Genomic DNA, 14,826 nt, shown 5'->3' on the forward strand with positions numbered 1-14,826 from the left:
CCCTCTATTCATAAAATCACTCGAACCATCTACGTGCAGCTTCCTGTATGAGAAGTAGTAGTCAAAGATACGGCAATGAGGCAGAACTATGAGCCACACTGACATTTTCAAGAAAGACACAGACAACTGCATCACCTGTTAGCTAAATCCCTCCTCTGCTTCTGAAAATGGAGCTAAACTGGGAGGGCAGCAATTAGTTTGTGACAACATAGTGCACCCCAGCTCTTCATAGCACTACTTTCGCTAACGCTGTTTGTGTCCTAAGTGCTGAGTGATAGGTGCTTTAGCACCCTTCCCAGAAACACCCACCTGTGATGGTAAGATTGGTGGAAATGACTCGTGATGCTGAAAATATAAACATTTTATCCCAGACATTGGTCACATTCTCCTCAGCTGAGTGAAATTCTCTGAAACCTGCTAGTATACAAGTACATCTGTGTGTGAGCATGTATAGAAGTGAGGGAGGGAGTGGGTGGGGAAAGTATGTATGGTACAGAACAAATAAAACAGAAAACCCCAACCTTATCTCTTTCCATGCACAAGGAAAGTCTATTTGTGCCAGTGCAAGTACTTCTGAAGCAAACAAACAAGACAAGAGGGAGTAAATGACCGTGTTTCCCTCCAATTTTTTTATACCATCCCTGAGCATTAGTATCAACACATTAAGGAGAGGGAACTGGTGAGTGGTACAACCAGGAGAACATGAATAAACATAAAACAGTGAGTCGAAAAGTGATGGGGATTATTGAAATTTGACTGCCTGGTTAAATTAAATAAGGACACACACACACAAAAAAGCCAAGCCACAAAACACTAGCATCACCATTTCACAGAAATAAGTTTTGCCATTTCTTGGCATAATTTTACTGGAATTGAGTAAAAGACACAGAAACTCTGAATTCCCCTCCCTCTTCTCAGGTTCATTAGCACCAAAGGGCTCAATGAGGAAGTTGTGACTGGGAAGCAAGTGGCCCTGCTCTGAACATCCCACTGTGGTCACAGCAACTGCCACCAGCTACCACACACATTCACACGTACACTTCACATATCATATCAATTACAAAACAGAATATCTGAAAGTACCCTTCAACACGGGAACAGTTTTGCTGCATGAGACCAAAGGTCCTTACAGCCTTTTGTCTCATTTCCAGCAACGGAGCTAAGGAAGAGTAAAAGAACAGGGCAAATACATACTCACAGTTTCTCAGTTCGCTCACTCATCCCTTCATGATGTGTTGCCAGGGACTCTCTGGTAAGAAGATATTTTAATAGCTTTTAATGGATTTTTATTCCATGAAGTTGTTTTAATAACTTTCTGTGCAGGTCTAAGCTTTTTCTTGCGCTCGTGAATTCACAGTCTTAACTACACACTGCGTATTTGTTTCAAACCACCATCCAGTAGCTTACCTTTGATGCCTTCTAGTTCCAGTGTTGTGAGAAGTGTTAAAGAATCATTCTTTATTCACCTTCCCCTCCCCTATCACGATCTCAGGGATTTCCATCACCTCCTCCTTTCACACCGAAATCCCCTTGCCTGTTTCATCTCTCTGTCTGCAGAAGCTGTTCCACACATTTGACCACCTTTCTTGCCCTCATCTGTGTTGAGTCCTGGGCTGATGTTTTCAGAGAACTCCAAGATTTCTTTTGAGTGCTGAGAGCCACAGCCATTACCGTGTATCTAACGTTAGCACCACTTTACACCTATTACCACTGAATTGTATCTGACATTTTGTCACAGTCAGTCAGTACCATCATATTCCTCTGCAAATTTCTCCTAATACCTTTGTATTATTTGTAAGCTACTTTACTTCAATATTTCATTTGACAGGTCTTCTAATAACAGGCATATATCTTTGAGGGACTATATACTAACATATAATATATACTAACAGCATATATCTTTGAGAGACTTCACTGATGAGTTTCTACTGGAAAAGCTGACCATTTATTCGTAGGCTTTTAGTTAGTCCTTACAGAGAAGCAGAGAACCAGGAAAAAGGGATTAAATAAATACTAGAAATCAGTCTGTTATGATGACATACTGACAGTTCTGCACAGTTTGATTATTGGTACTTCTTGTGGTACCTGTGACATACGGTTCACAAAATAAAGGGTCTTCCTCAAATATCCTGCACCACAAAACTAAGGAACAGCATGCTAGGGTATGAAGTTTAAAAAAAATCTTTTGGCTGAAAACACTTCATTAAACTTTACTTCTCATTAATAGCTCTGGAAAGGTTTTTGTATGGGGCTACTGTCAGCTTTCCACAAAGGCATCTGCTTCTTCTGAAAATACAATATTCTTAACACCTCCAAACCCAAAGTGCTTACACTTGGAAATGATGCCATGGTGGTGACTAATAGCAGTTGTATGTATTTGCCTTATTTCCTTCCCTATGAGCAGGGCTCTCTGGCTAGATACCATTTCTCAGTATGCACCATGGCCCCAGATTTCAATGATGGAGCTTCCAAATTCAGACCCTACCTTCCCCTTCAAAAATAGCTGCAAAACATAGGCAGAAAACCTCAGTTCTCCTGCCACTACTTTCAATTGTTGTGCTCTTTTTTTCTGAGTTGAGTAACTTTGGAGTTCAGATGAAAGCTAATATCTGGGGTCCAAATGCTACTAAGAGTAGTTTAACAGATAATTTAGATGTACATTTTTAGAAATGTTGAAGTTCTTCCTTCATTTCCTATTCTGCCTCTATAGGAAGTGTTTGTATACCTGTTTGAAGGGAATGGACATTCTCCAGCCCATTTCAATTGCTGACTGCTGGTCACTATTGATTTTTGCAAATGGTCAGATTCCTTTTGGGGCATTGTATGGTCAGTAAGCTGCACTGGCAAGACATACAGCAATACCATCATATAGATTCACTTTAAATAAGCATTTGAAAAATGCAGAGGATGCACATATCTTACCAGATAATTGCTTTGCGTTTTCCAGTATCATGATTCTGTTTCTCACAAGAATAACTTGCTTCATTTACAACAAAGTTAATGATCTGGTTATGCTCTGTAGATCATTGCTTATAAAGGTCCTTGATCCACCCACCTGCCAGGATCATATTCTGCAAAACTGGTGGTGCTTTTCCTCTTCACATCTTAAGTCTTTGAGATGAGCCTAGGTGGTATGGAAGTTTCTGACCAGAAGCTACCTGGAATGAGGTGAGTTGAAAACATGAAAGAAACAGATCTGTAACTGCTGCCTTCTCTGTACCTTACTTTTAATTTTGTAGTGAAACATTGAGTTTGCATTGGTGGGTGGTTTTATTTTTCTTCAAGAAACTTTTTTTTTTTATATTGCTGACTTCCCAAGACTCTCTTCTTTTGAGTGGGATATTTTCTCCCTCCCACATTTGCATGTCTTGTGCCAGAAACCAAAAAGAGGAAAGGAAACTTTGTCTTTGGGGGAGGGGGAGATTTTTCCTTTCCTAATTCAAAACACATACCAGCAGCCTGGTAGAATTTGTATTTTCTCAGGTTATTGGATTAGATTCCATCAGAAGTGGTAAAAATGCAAACTCAGAAGGCCTGGTATGAGGTTATTCATCCCGGCATCCATTTTTGAAATAAACTGGTAGATATTCGTGATAGTCTGTGAAGTGACAGTATGGCAATCCTCCCATTTCCCCCTTTGTCCATTGCTCAGTAGTCTTCTACTGAATCATCAAGGTACAGTGACAACCCCTAGGAGCAAGGAAGTCCAGAAGCCATGCCTGACGGTGCCCAAAACTCAGGGCAAAATAAATCCAGACTGCAAGTCACATCTAGAACATACGATTTCCTTCCACGGCGTTTCTACCACAACTAGCTCCTTCACATTTGCCCTGCTTTCACAAATTCATGGAAAACATAGTAAGAAAGCACAATATGGCACTGGAATGTTTCTGGATGACATAGGTGACTATCAGTTCCTCCTTCAAGTCTGGCATGCATGAGATTTATTCATGAATAAGGGTTAATTGGTTGGACTCTGCATTGCCATCACAGCACCTACACGTGACTTCAAGTTGCTTCTGCCAGACACGTAGGGTCAAGGGGTAGGAAGAAAGGCTGTGGGTAGGTGTTGGGACCCATGGCCAAAGGAATCCCCTTCTGAAAGGATATTCTTCTACAGCAGACATGTATACTTTCCTTCTGCACACAAAATGGACAGAAGAGACTCTAAATAGTTTAGAGGCCTTTCGTACATTTTATTTGTGCTGGCCTGGTATTGGTTACTCAAGTAGTCCCTTTTATAAAGCACTCTTTTAACAGCAAGGGCTGTGCTTGGCATAGCAAGCACTTAGCCCCTGCTGCTCTGTGGACGTTACCACTGTATCATAAAGCCATTGATCCATAACATAAAGGCAAACTTTGAAAATAAGCAGGACCACATCTTCCTCACAGTTACTTTTAATGAAACATACTTTTCATGCAGTGATTTAATTTCAGTAGGACTAGCCCAATAAGTAAGGTCAAGCCCTTGTAAGAACTACAGAGGATAATCTTGCTGATCTTGACAAATTAAGTAGTGTCACAGCACTACTCTTTGCATTAGTATGGGAGGCCAACAAAATCATTGCAAGAGATAGAGTATTAGGACATAATACTAAAAAACGGCGTTCCTATAGTTACATAGTTAATACAATGTTTTGGATTGGAGACTTGAACATGCAATTTGGAGATCCGAAGGTACCAAGCTCCGTTCCTTTCTCTCCTCGCAATGTTTTGTGTGGTCTTGAGGACCATCTGACTTTATAATACTATCTTACCTGTTCCACAGAGGTACTGTGAGCATTAGTTAATGACTGCTAAGTGCTTTGAACACATAAAACCCCATGCCTCACAAATCCATGTATTATGAAATATAATTATGTAGTTATTGGAAAAGTCCCTGATTGTCTCTTAGAAACAACTGTCATGCAGCACTTACTATACATAGGGAGTGATACATAATGATGAAGCAGTTAAAACTGAAAATGATACTCTTGCTTCTAGACAGAGCATTTGCATTTTTTGAGAAAATTCTTGTTTCTTTTTAGGGATTGGCATAAAAAGCTTTCAGAAAGGCTAAAAATACTTTTTTATATTAACTAGCTTTCCTTTTCTTTGGGCTAAGCACACAGAGGTACAGAACAGTTTTGATGAACTTCTGAATATTGACATTAAGGCTAGAAAACTTCAAATGATAGTATGTTATATGGGCCCATTTTATGTAGCAGTAAGGAATATTCATTACGAAAGAATTAATTTATTCTGAAATTATGATTGTATAGGTTGCCCTTGGGGACAAGACATACCATAGCATTTCACCCAGGCACTTCTGCACCAACCCTATAATTTCTGGCCAAGTTAGAAGAGCTTTTAGTAAAGATATGTTTTAAAATCTTAAATATTGAGAGTCCACCAGCACCCTAAAAAAACTGCTGTAGCTGCTACAGTCTCATACTTGCTATATCCTGTGTGAACTTGTCCAGCTTAAGCATTCAATCACTGGATCTTGCTATGGCTTTGTCTGCTAAATTGGAGATTCCCTGTGTATTGGAAAACTGTTTCTCAACTTGGGACTTTAAGACCATGATCAAGTCACCTCTTAACCTTCCCTCAGATAATCTAAGTACACTGAGCTTCTTTAATCTTTCAATGTCAGGCAGGATTTTCAGACTTTCAATTGTTCTTGCTGTTCTTTTCTGCAACCTTTCGAGTACGCCTTAATCCTTCAGAAGTAAGGACATTCAGCAAAAGGATTACAGGATTCTGGGATAGAAATCCATGGGAAACAGCCGTAGCTCTGGAGCACTAATCATGGGAATGGTATTAAAAGCGGTGGCCATCAGCTTTTTGCATGGCCCCAACTAAGCCAGGCTGGGAGGTTGCTCTCAGGACAGAAATTGAGGAATTTTCTCTATCCAGTGGCTGGAGGTGAGAACAAGGCAAAGACCTTCAGAGCCAGAGTCTCTAGAACTTAGTCTTTAACAGGTTAATTTAAATTTTACTATGTTAGTATGTTTTGGGTTTTTTCCAAGCTGAATTAGAATCAAAAAATTTTGTTAAAAAGCTCAGAATTCTCTAGGAAAAAAATTGAATCAGCTTTCCTCACATGATTTTATTAATGATATTAGAATTTTTTCATTCTTTATTGACTGCATCCCATAACAGCATTTACAAGATCTGTGACTGGGAAAATATCTCTTTAACCATTAAAGACTGTTTTGCTAAATCAAGTAGAAAATAATATTTCTATTACAATCAAATGCTAGCAGACCAGACTACAATGATAGAACAATTAATGGTTGAGAATGCTTATACACATTAAAAATTATACAGCATGGTTGTGAAGCATTCTGAGTATTTGAAATTCACCAATTAACCCAAAACCACCTTGGTGAGCTAGACAATATAGTAGTATTACAGTCTATAGATGTGTGGTCTAGCCAAGACTGTACAGTTGCCTCAAATTAACATCACTACTATGTACATAGAGAAAGCAAACAGGGCCAAGTTTTGTTGGGAGAAGTTTGTGTGCCAGTGCTCAAGGGTCCCCTTCCTGGTAATTCTGACTTCCCAACAGATAAAATAAGCAAATAGTCATTAACAGGTTAAAAAAGGAATTAATAACTGAAATGATTAATAACGTTATTATCCTCATTCTCTCCTGTCGTAATCTGTAAACTGTTGTCTAGGCTAATTCATCATTGCCCTAACACTTGTTTACTTGTTACTGGAATGTGCATATTAAATGCTCCTAAAGGAGAATTATGCATTGGTGTAAATCGGGTCACATGATGCTCAACAACAGCAAACTGGAGCTTGGGTTTCTATCCTTTCTCTCTTCTCCTTCTTGCTTCTCTTGGCAGAGCCCACCCGTGTATGTCCAACTGACCCGTAAAGGGATTTGGCAGCAACTGTGCCTGAACCATGCTAATGCTATGCCTTCCACTGTGAGTGAAGTGTCAGGCAAGATACTGAAGGCAGCCATTAGGTACCAGTCTTTCTGCCCACATCCTCCTCTCCTTAACCACTTATCCTGCTCTTGTCCCTGAGAACCAATGCAGAAACCCTGGGCCCTGGCCCAAATCTTATACAGCAGTATGTGGTCTGCCCAGTTTAACCATGTTCTCTGTAAGCACAAAGAGTCCAGTAAGCAATAATGCAATTAGTCAGTGTGGGCAGCCATTTCTTTAAGGGAGGAAATGTAAACAATAATACCAATGCAGATGTATAGCTCTCCTGTAGAAAAGTAGGAAGCCTTGCTATGCCCACTGCACTGGTGGGTGCACTGGGCAGTATGGAATGGGCTACGCCTGGGGCAACAAATGCTGGCTTCAAAATACAGCTGCGCACCGTGCATCTGAAATACTCATTATTAAAACTACACATCTAAACATGGCTCTGGGAGAGCATCTTCAAGGTGCCACCTCAGGAAAAGCTGGCGCAGGGTCTCAGCCAAGGTCAGCCTGCACTCAAGCGAGCAAAGCCCGAGAGGCACCTTTGCCTGGGGGAGCAAAACCCAGCTTAAAAAAAGCAACTCTGCTTTCCGACCAAAGCTCTTAACACCCATTCTGCTTCTTGTATGTCAGAGACCAAGATAAAGGACAGGAAGAGAAAACTTCTGTTCCCTTTGTTTTTAATGCATTTCTGTTTATCGCTTCATTGTATCGTTTTGTGAGGCAGCTTCAAAGCTTTGTAGGCAGGCTGAATATTAACCATCCACTGCGATCCACTCAGTCACTCCTGGCACAGGTTAATCCCTGTATCATAGGCTGCCACCAGTTTGCTAAGCAGCTTAAAAGGACATGTTATAACTTTGACAATGACCTGCTAATGGTTTTACATTTCTCAGAAGTATTATGAGCTATCTTTGTCATTTTTATCTTCTAATGAGATCAATAAATTTAGGAAGCAGACATAGATGGTGCAAACTGCAATGCCACAGCCAAGGACATGGCATGTATAACTGCTAAACTATAAATAATAATGCAGGAACTATAATCAAACCTTGACTTTTACAGAGGGAAATCGAGTTGCAGTGCCTCAGCATCAAAAAAATCTTCTTATTTGTTAGGAAAACAGTGCAAACCCTGATTTCTTCTTTCATATCACACCACGCCAATCTCTTAATGAAAAGCTTCACACTGAGAAGTATGTTTCACTCACTGTTGTTTTTTCCTTTTCCAGTGGGAAATAACAGTTTTTGATGTTTTAACCCTCCCTCGCAGTCTTTGGTGCCTCTACATGAAATAAGCATGTCAGATTAAAATTTTTGCTTACCAGCACAGCACATCTTACTGTTTCTTAAACACCTGTCATTAGCTCTGCCTTCACCCTTCCACACAACTATAAAAAGTCCTAGACTTTAAAAAGGCAAAGAGATCCCAGGTTGCTTCCAGTGCAGTGGGCCACAGCCTTGGGGTAACATGGTAGGGAACGTGTCAGTTCACGTGTCCCACACGTACCTGCTATGCCACACTGTGCCCAGTTTGGGGCTGGGATGCTGGGCCATCATTAAGCGGTGTGAATGCCAGAGAGGCTCCTTTGCCTGCCGATCCCTCTGGGAAGTGCACAGTCCAAATGGTCTCCAGAGATATCAAACCATTCTTGATGTGTTTGCAAATGGGGTAGATGCACACAACACCTGAATGGTCTGGGAGCAAGGCACATTTATCCTCCTCTGAGTTTTACACCTGCTGTTCTCCTCTCCAGCACATACAATGGCCCCAACAAACCATTCAGTGGGCCCAAGACCCACACTGTATTTTACTGTGCCTGCAATTTCTGTTCTGTATAATGAATCACAAGCTTAAAGTCAAGCAGCTGTACCAGTAGTTGTTTCTCCAGCTCAGTAACTGAGTGCAGAGGAAGGTACTAACTGGGTGGTGAAAAAGAAGACATGTCTCTGGACATATACGCCTTCAGGCAGAGAAACACCAAAAAGTATAAGGTAGCTAAATATTTAAATGGTCCTCATGTCTGTGGTGTGCAAGCATTTGTCATGCAGTGGTTGTATAAAAGATGGGAAAAGGAATGCACCCTTTTAGAATACACTAGCTGGCTACAGCTTCATATATGAGGAGCACAGAGTACTCTTTTCAGAGCGCAGGTTTGCTTAGCCTATTATAGTTGTCAATCTTACCAAATTCAACCTAAAAAATATATTGCGGCAAATCATTCCACATCCCACTGCCTACTGTGTACAGAAGAATCATCCTCTTTAGTAGGGTTTGGATCTGTGTGCCCATTGGATTCAAAACTCTTTGACTATAAAACTTGATGGATTTTTGCCTTGTACAATAAAGGTATCTTTAAAGAGATTATCCTTGACAATATTCAGGAGATATTCTAGTAGAGCACAGGTACTCTTCCCCATTCTTAAACACAAAGCAAACTGTGCTGCCAGATTACAGAGCTGTCCTTTGGAATACTATTTAAGCAGCAATAGTGTTAAATGCAGAGAGAGATTCATACCAGCTGTATGTGTGTCTATAAACAAAGAGAGGGCTAGCTACTAATCCAAGTACCCCAGGAACATATGGCTTGACTTGGAAAAGATTTTCCTACTGCAAAATAGAATGGTTTGGACTTTTTTCTTCTATTTTTTTTTAAGCAAATGATCACAGACGATGAAAATTAAGGCAATTGAGCACCTTTGAAATGCCAGCAGCTCCCACCTCAGTGCATTGCATTGTTGCGATGTCAGGAATGAGCCCCAGGAAGGCTTTCAGTGGCGCTGCAGCCGTGCTGCTCTAAGTGCTTACTGCTGACATTGGTGCAGATGAGCCCAAGCTACATGTGAGCAGAAAATCAATTACAGAAACTAGAGAATGGGGAAGGGAGAAAAACAAGTCTCCGGTTATCAAATACCTTTCAAACTATTGTACACTCACAAACCAAGAACATATTTTTCTGCCAGCTTTGAAAAATATCGTTTCTGATTTGGATAACAAAACTGGATGATGTTTTCTCATTAGGTGTGCATGGCATCCAAAGAAGACACGAGAGTCACATTGCTGTTTGTGCCCAAGAAAAAACACAGAGTTCAACACACACATTATCCCTGAAGCATATGTGAGCAGGACTAATGCAAAGATACATGTGCACTATTTAATCTAGGCTTTATTTCACCAGCAACATCTGCATTCTGCTCTTCACCTGCTCTGAAATGAGGTTAATAAGGGCTCCAAAATGGAAATGCTGGGCCCAGCTCTGTCCCCTCCCTCACCAGATGCAGTAGCAAAATCTCTTTGATGTCAATAGAAACAGAATAAACTGCACTGTTTGTTGGGAAATTCATGTTGCTGTGTTCCAGATACCGTGAAAACCCACCTGGCCTTTTGTCGAGGGTTTCTCTCCTTTTTTATCTACCAGCACAAAACAGCTCTTTCAGACCCTCCGACCACAGTGAGATGTTGTGCAATGGATGAAAACCATGCAGTGTGTCTCCAGCATGATCAGGACGCAGATCACCTCACGTATTTCTGACTATCTATAAAGTGTGTGTCTGTGCCTGACTTAGCAGACTAGACTCCCATCTGCTAGTCAACAGAGAGGAAGAGAAGCTTCACTAACATGAACTCAGATGTCAAACTTAGGGTGACACAGATCATGCCCTAGCAGTGCTTATTTCTCTTTGATGTCTGCTAAACGTGTCTAGAAAATGAGCGTAGACTTTGAGCAGTTACAGTGCACTGATTTATGTTCTTCCACATCCTCTACCTAATTGTTTATCTTCCATTTTCATGGCCATGGTTGCAGAGGTCCCTGTTCTTCCTGTATCTTTACTATTTTTAGCCACAGTTATTAAAACTTTTGTCATTATCTATACATCCAGCTTCCATTTTCCCTGGAACTGCCCACTGTTGTAGACATGTCCCTCTACATGAGATTAGTGATTAATCTCACATGACATCTTGGAATGTAACATAATTTGAGCCATGCACCATGTCTCAAGATCTTGAAATACCAATGAAAATCAGTTACTTTCTACATGCAGATGAGTAGGCCAGTGGAATAAAAGCACTAAAACCTGTTTTGATCTCCTTCTGTCTCCATATTGCATCCAGTTTGGCTCTAACATTTGCTAGAGGTTTTTAAATCCTGAGTTAAGAATCACCAAGCTGATACTATAGGACTTCCAAAAGCTGAGCTACTTTTAATATAATAGGCTGGAGGAATAGGAGGAGCCGGGAGAGACAGAGCCTCTGGATATAGCTATACCAAAAGAGATCCAGGAAAATGATAACACAGAGACAGAAAGGATCAAAAGATTTTACAGCTATTGCCGTCAGCTGGATTTCACCTTGTTTCCAGTATTTCATCTCAAAATATTCATCTCATTTCTAAGAAGAATGCTGTCCTTGTTAAATATATGCATTTTAATCAATTATTGGCTGATAAGGCTATGGTATGATATAAACCAGAAAGCATAGCAGGCAAGCAATGAATTTGTACTGTTGGAGCATCCTTGGTATGTGGAGCTTCATAATATCTGAACATTTCATATTTCAACACAAAGATAATGATTTATGTTTTACAATTGCTTAAACCCTTACACATGTGCTTCATGGCTTTACTAATAACAAGCAAAATACAAAGGCCCAGTATTATTATTATGGATGAAAACTTTGTATCTATTGAAGCCATTGACCTAAATACATACATAGAGCCACCTAAACGTATTAAGGAAGGTCTACCTTTGAAAGTGATACTGCAATGCCAGACCACCTATTTGAGAATATAAAACATACTCCCACACACACAGAGTATCAGTGACACTGATGAATGAGTATTAGCATTTCAATGATGAAATGAGGAGACATGAGTGAACACCACCTGATACTGTAAATAAGCACGCTTTCAGAGAGAGAAGGCATAATTTTCTATCTACAATCTAACCATGACCTCAGTCCTGACCTGAAAAGACCACTTTCCCTAGTGATTAGATCAGAGATAATCCCGTTGTGGCATGCACCCAGGTGTGTTGAACTGAGCTGAAGAGGTTTTGTGACAAATACTGAATTTTTAATATTCAAAAGCAGGACCGGGAATATCTTGCAAACTGAACTCAATTTGTGCACAGTGAAAATCCATTATTTTTTACTCTGTTAACCAACCACACCCAAACTTCAGACAGTATATTTTAATACTTTACTGTGTTCCAATTTACTGGCTTTTTTATAAGTATTATTCATTACTAGAACTACTCTGTGATGTTTAAAATTCTGGTCTGTGAAGAAGATTTACATGACGTTTATGCATCCAGAGAATCAGCACACTATTGGGCTGGCTGGTACATGGCATTTTACCGATACAAGTACTCCAATGGTAACTCAAAGTCCCAACTTCAGTACTCAGAAGACCAAATACCATGCTCACAATGGAACTATTGCCTAAACTTGCTGGATATAAAAGTACATTTCATCTCTTGATGCAGATACCCATCCCTGCCAACTCATCTACACAAATTTCAACTCCCTGCCTTCAGACTTTTTTTAACTTCACACACATCAATAACCTCTGATCCCCAGCAGTAATACACTTCAGCACCTGAAATGTTTATCCTTAAAGCATTGAATAGAAAAGAATTATGACCCATGTGTTGCAAGTGAGTAGACAGAATGACCTCTTGCACTCACTCAGGAGGACTGTGTTCTCAACCGAGAAGAAAAACGCATCTTTTAAGTCTCAGATCTCAGCCAGATAAGATATGACCATGAATCTGCAGTAATACATACAAGATTCAGCAGTCAGTGTGCCCGTGCTCTAAAATCAAGGGTGAGCACAACTGTAGCAACTTACCACAATACCTCGATCACACAGCTGAGCTCACAGACTAGCAAGCGGATCAGTAGATGCCGCTTCCTTCCCTTCCCTGCACTGATCTGCAGGGCCACAGACCTCCCTTCTGCTACCTGCAGAGCCTGTGAGCCTGGTGCTGGCTGCAGGTCTGAGATTCACATTCCCTGATCTTTGGTGTTTATTAGCATTTATTTGTTGAGCTGTTTCCATGTGTAAATATCTAGTTATTGCAATGGGATTTTGCACACCCCTATTGTACCAAAACATTTTAAAGTAGCGAGTGCTTTTGCAAGAGTTTCACCTGTGCAGCAGCAGGTAGTTTCAGACTGCTGAGCAGTTTCACCTGATGCAGCACCATGAATATGAAGGTCTGATGAGAACAGTTTCCAATAAGAAGTCACCTAAGTGTTTTTATTTTAAATGTCACTGTCTCAGCTGCATGAGACAAATCAATTGTTGTGAAGCATCTCCCATCTATCTGTTCTTAGGGTCGGTTTTCAGAGGCACAGCCTCATCTGAGATGAATAAATACATATCTTTTTTAAGTACAGCAATTTCCCCTTACGTTGCACTAACCATCAATTTGGTTTCAGTATTACACTTTGTCACTGGATCCAGTAATGGGTCCACTCTCAGGAAAGAACTGAAGCAAGTGAACTGACTTGCGGTGTACTTCTGCACACCAATGAAATATGAGCAATGACAAGCGGAAATTTTAGGTACCTAAAAGAATATATTAAAGTACCATCACAGTCACGCATTCTTCTCATTGTTGTTCAGGCTTGTCAGACACAGTATTTCTTACCACGAGTATCAGCACTCTCACATCAATATGGAAAGAGAGCTAGGTCCCGAAATACATTGACGACGTCTGGGGAGGAAGCACTCCTCGTTCTGTACCTCAGTGCTGCTACTGACCTTCCCTCTGGCTCTGCATCCTTTGAACCACTCTGAATTGTTTATCAAAATCAGAAACGAGGCACAAGTCAATTACCCTCTTAGAGCATAGAGCTCGGAGTCTTGATTACATGTGCAAGAGGAATATTTACTTTTTAATCAGGGTTGACTGTGGGGTGTGGAGGTAAGGCTATTTTGAAGATTAATTAGTTAGTATTTGTACATTGCTTTGAAGATGTGAGATACTAAGTATTTTTATGGCACACAGCTAATGGCCTTAACTCTTTCAGCCATACTGATGTTAAGGCCCTGAAAGGTGGTGCTGAGCTATTACAGAAAAACAAACCATTACATAAACCTTTGGTAGGCTGTATTGACAAAATGCAAAGATGGAATTTACTGTTTCACTCTTCCCTCTCTGCCAAACCCTGCAAGAAAATGGTACATTTTTAAAACATCAGTAGAAGAGGCAGGTAGCTGCATAGCATACACTCTTACCTCCTTTTGATTCACTGTTTGGCTTGGCAAGGATGAGCAGTTTGTATGTTACAAACGCAGTGCATCTGTTCTCATGATATCCTGCTGAAGAAAACCATGAGTTTCTATGTCCATTTTGCAGATAAGGAGCTCTGAAAGATTTAGGATCTTTTTGAAAATTTGAACCTTTCTCCTATCCAGGTGGCTAAATCCCACAATGGGATTTAGGCACATAAGTATATTCTGGATCTCAGACTGTGTGACGCGCCCAAGGTCAAGCACAAAACATATCCATCCTGTAAAGGGAGAAAAAAGTTCCAGGTTACTGCTCTAACCACTGCCTTATCCCTCCTTTCTTAAAACAGACAGCTGAGCTCCCATGTTCTGCATCAGGACAGCCATTTCTAAATAAGAGTTCAGGAGTTTAGCTTTTTTTAGTCTCATGAACAGTCAAATCCATGCAGAGGATCTGGGGTCATAAGGAGACATAAACACAACCCCTTTCTTAGGCAAGCACAGACTAGGAAATCACAGAGGACGTTCAAACTTCGGGATGTACCAACTGCATCCCTTCTGTATACCCCACAGCAGCTGGCCAGAGCGCAGTATCAAACCCCAGGAGGAAAGTGGCTATTCTGTCAGCCACAGTGCTGGTGTGCATCTGCCACTGTG

At 40.6% G+C, this 14,826-nt stretch overlaps 1 long non-coding RNA gene across 1 annotated transcript; it reads right to left on the reverse strand.

The window, feature by feature from the left end:
* Nucleotides 1-1,203: 1,203 nt before the first annotated feature.
* LOC121090799 lies at nucleotides 1,204-14,441 on the reverse strand. The gene is made up of 3 exons (XR_005828728.1): nucleotides 14,176-14,441; nucleotides 3,056-3,158; nucleotides 1,204-1,249 (listed from the first exon to the last, which is right to left on the reverse strand). It is a non-coding gene; the product is annotated as an uncharacterized LOC121090799 (long non-coding RNA).
* Nucleotides 14,442-14,826: the final 385 nt, after the last annotated feature.

The sequence above is a fragment of the Falco naumanni genome, chromosome 6 (assembly GCF_017639655.2).
Source record: "Falco naumanni isolate bFalNau1 chromosome 6, bFalNau1.pat, whole genome shotgun sequence".
NCBI classification, from domain to species: Eukaryota; Metazoa; Chordata; class Aves; order Falconiformes; family Falconidae; genus Falco; species Falco naumanni.